This window comes from Helianthus annuus, chromosome 15 (genome assembly GCF_002127325.2).
Source record: "Helianthus annuus cultivar XRQ/B chromosome 15, HanXRQr2.0-SUNRISE, whole genome shotgun sequence".
Lineage (NCBI taxonomy): Eukaryota > Viridiplantae > Streptophyta > Magnoliopsida > Asterales > Asteraceae > Helianthus > Helianthus annuus.
The window spans coordinates 140,770,363-140,775,031 of NC_035447.2; positions in this window are offsets into that span (position 1 = coordinate 140,770,363).

The window sequence follows — 4,669 nt, forward strand, 5'->3', positions numbered from 1 at the left end:
TTCAGGATCGATATCATTCCTGGACCAGCACCAGTTGCAAGAGCACCTTACCGGTTGGCACCGACTGAGATGATTAAGTTAAGGACTCAGTAGGATGATTTGTTAACAAAGGGTTTTATTCGACCTAGCTCGTCCCCTTGGGGAGCACCGATTATGTTTGTAAAGAAAAACGATGGATCAATGCGTCTATGCATTGATTATCGTGAGCTGAATAAGGTAACAATTAAGAATAGATATCCATTGCCAAGGATCGACGATTTGTTCGATCAGCTTCAAGGAGCAAGCTACTTTTCAAAGATCGATTTAAGGTCATGTTATCACCAGTTGAAGGTCAGAGATGAAGATGTGCACAAGACCGCATTCCGAACACGCTATGGTCACCATGAGTTCTTAGTGATGCCTTTCGGGCTCACTAATGCACCTGCAGCATTCATGGATCTCATGAATCGCATTTGCAAGCCGTATCTGGACAAGTTTGTCATTGTCTTTATCGATGACATACTCATTTATTCAAAGAATCAAGCCGATCATGAAAGACATCTCTGGTGTATCCTTAAACTTTTGCAGCAAGAGTAGCTCTATGCCAAGTTTTCAAAATGTGAGTTTTGGCTTCGTGAAGTCCAATTTCTTGGACATATGGAAAGCGAGCGTGGTATCTAGGTGGATCCCGCTAAGATTAAAGCAATTATGAATTGGCAAGAGCCTAAGACTCCTACAGAGATTCGCAGCGTTTTGGGTTTAGCAGGATATTACAGACGATTCATCGGAAACTTTTCAAGGATTGTTGCACCTTTAACATCGTTAACTCGCAAGAATGTCAAGTTTGACTGGGGTCCCAAGCAGCAAGAATCCTTTGATATTCTTAAGCAGAAATTAAGCAATGCTCCGGTGTTGACATTGCAAGAAGGAAATGAAGAGTTTGTGGTTTACTGCGACGCATCGCACACTGGCATGGGTTGTGTGCTTATGCAGAAAGGCAAGGTTATTGCCTATGCTTCGCGTCAATTAAAAGTGCACGAAAAGAATTACACCACCGATGATTTGGAATTGGGTGCCGTTGTATTTGCACTAAAGCTTTTGAGGCATTATTTATATGGAACCAAGTGCGTGATCTATTCTGATCACAAGAGCCTCCAACATATGTTTAACCAGAAGGATCTTAACATGAGATAGCGTCGTTGGATGGAGACACTGAATGATTATGAATGTGAAATTGGTATCATCCTGGCAAGGAAAATGTAGTCGTTGATGCTTTGAGCAGAAAGGAAAGGGTTAAGCCCATTAGAATCAATGCAAGATCATCGAATTAAGGAACAGCTTGAATGAAAAGTTATAGCTGAACAGAAGGAAGCTGTTTTGGAAACTAACTTTCCAAATGAGAAGTTAGGCGTGACTGCTGATGTTGGTGCACGAATGTCTAAAGCCTGCGTCTTAAGTCTTAGTTGTTCATGTATAGGGTCTAGAAGTGTTAATTATGTATAGTATAGGGGTTGATATGAAAAGTTTGGTTTGTAAAGTCCTGATTTCGCCCCAAATGACAATGTGTCATTTGGAGCGAAATCACATCAAGCTGATTTCGCCCCAAATGACACATGGTCATTTGGAGCGAAATCCCAACCCTATATATAGTTGTGGTGTTTTCTCATTATAGACGTGCATGTTTACTGTGTAGCCGAACTGCTGCTCGACTTTTTCGTGAAAGATTAATGAGAAAACCAGTTTAAAGTGATCTGCTTCTATTTCTACTCAATTTCTACTTTGATTCATGCTGATTGTGTATTTTTGCTACATAATCAGTAGTATCTAGCTCTGATTGACTCACACGACTGTCAATAACGGTCCTACAATTGGTATCAGAGCCAGTTGTGAGCTAGGATACCAAAATCAAAGCATTTTTCTTGCACATTTTGAGTTTCTAGACTTTCCAACGGACAAAATGGACTGAAATTTGGACACATAGTGTAAAACTGTCTAATTACAAACCCTAGAGAATTTCAGACCTAAAAACAGCTTAAAACTGACCAAAAATGGCTCATGAACTGATTTCGCTCGAAAGTGTACTTGAGTGATTTCGCTCGTAAGTTCAAGCGAAATCAAGTGTTTGCTACATAAGTTCTAATTTCGCTCCAATCGGTAGAAGCGAAATCACTGATTTCGCTCTTGAAGCCTGATTTCGCTCGAGGATATTCATTGATTTCGCTCCAAAGGTTTCAAGTGCTTATTTCGCTCAAAATAACACTCTAATTTCGCTCATATGGTCACCTTCTGATTTTGCTCCTGAGAGCAAAAGTTGATTTCGCTCCAAACCACACTTAGAGTCTGATTTCGCCTGAAAAGCCTGTTTTAGTGTAAAAATCATGGTTTGAGCGTTAAGTCCGTTTTGTACGTGATAGATTGTTGGAAACTCAGTCTGTGTTAAAAATTTTTCGATAAAAATAACCTGTTTGTTAAAAAGTGAAACATTTTTGGATTTTGTCACTTAAATGGAACATCAAGATTTTTATAACTTGTTTGCGGGGAGCGGCATGACGGCTACACAAAGTCCGGCGAGTATAGTTCAGAATGTTAACATGGAGAATGAGTTAGGGACGATGCAAAAGCCACCAAAGCTTATGAGTTTGGACGAATATGCCGGATGGTCAGGCCGTTTCAAAAACTGGGTCCAAGCAAACCACTTCGAATGTTGGATGAAAATAGAGAAGAAGTATGTGCCACCGGTGGATGGACTAGGCTTGGAAAAGGGCATCAGGAGTTTAACGAAACTGAACAGATTGAGTTCAAGGCTGAAAAGAAGATGGTTAGCATTCTGCAACAGGCCATCAAAGAAAATATTCTTGTTTTACTGCAACATGATGATAATTCTCAGTCGATGTGGCAAGCTTTAAAACTGAAGTTTCAAGGCAGTGTATCGATGATTAAAAGCAAGAAAGCATTAATCAAGAAAGAATTTGACATTTTTACCGGGATTAAAGGTGAAACGACAAAGCAGTTAATCGAACGATACTGTCATCTTGTGGTAGAAATGAAGCGGTTGGAGATTACAAAGACAAATGAAGAATGGATTGATAAGCTGTGTGACGCACTACCATATGATGAATGGGGCACTTACTTAATGATACTGAAGAATAATTCTGATTTTGTGAATCTCAACCTCAGCTCATTCAACAAGAAGATCGAAGCCCATGAACTGGAATTGCTGAAAATCAAGAACATGAACTCAGCGAGTGTGCAGCAAGATGTATCTCTGTATTACAAAGGCAACACTCCAGTTGCAACCAATCAAAGTCCAAAGATACAGACGGGGTTTATTGCTGATAACACCTCAAGTGCTTCGTCAAACACTCCTCAATCAAGCAATTCTTCACCATTCATGAACTTTGAACCAAATGTCAAAGCTCAGGAACAGCCTTCGCCTCAAAGTTCTACAGGATCCAATCATCAGGCGTACGTTTCTAGGGTGCAGTGCAATATTGCGGTAAATATAAAGAATGGAAACAAGATAACTAAAACAGCTGCAAAACAACACATCGCACTACTTGCTTCCGTTCTCGAGGCTTATGAAGGCTTAGTGGCAGGAAGGATCGGTAATCCTGACATGACGAAAGAGGATTACGACCAAATCGATCCCGAAGAGCTTGAATTGATCGATATCAAGTGGTGCATGGCGAGTTTGGTCAGAAGGGCTCAACGTTTCATGGAAGTTACAGGCCGGAACAGTTTATCGGGTCCCGATCAAAAGTTAGGGTTCGACAAGTCGAAAGTTACGTGTTTTAAGTGTAAAGAACGTGGTCACTTCAAACGAGAATGCCCTAACCGTGAAGTGAACAACCACCAGAACCCGTTCACAAACGACTATTATAGGCAGGCGATCTATCACCGACCAAACCAACAGCCAGCTGTTCAGAGGCCACAGATTGAGAATAAGCCGGAAAAAGCGCTTATCGTAAATCAAGACGATGAAAAGGTAGCTGCAGGATTTAGTTGGGATAAATACATCCCAGGTAGCGATGGGAAGGCCATGATGGCAGAAGTTGTTGAAATTTCTGAGATGGTGTCTGAGCCAGAAATAGTTACTGAAGATGTTTCTGTGGTCGCTGAAGAGGTTTCTGGTGAAAATGTGGTCGATATTGAAGAAATAGCTGCTGAAGTGTATTACTACCAGTCAGAGCAGGAGGTATTGGCAAGTTCAATGAAATCGATTATGCCTCCTAAAATTTTTGAATCTTTTGCAGGTTATTTTGAAGAACCAAAGACCGGATCATGCCCAAGATTTGAAGAGAAGAAAGAAATCGTTGAAGAATTGATAGACGTGTCGAAAGAGCTGGCTGGAGAGGCATTAAAAGACATAGCTGACAAAGCTCTTATGGGAAAGCTCAAAGAGGTAGACTCAGAACTCGAGGAGTCAAAGTCTGTCAGTAGTGTGTCAGTCAAACGAGAGGAATCTGGAGTTCAGGATATCAAATCTGTCAAAATGTCCGAGTCTGAGTTAGACAATGTCGGTAAAATTGATTGTGTTAAGCAGGTTGTGGAAAAAGTTGTTTCAATCCCTGAAACACCATGCCAACAGTGTTTAGAACCATGCGTGGAGTGTCTTGAAAAAGACACTAAGTATCAGGAATTGAAACACCATGCTGATATGATTAAATTTGACCATGGCCAAGTTAAAGAG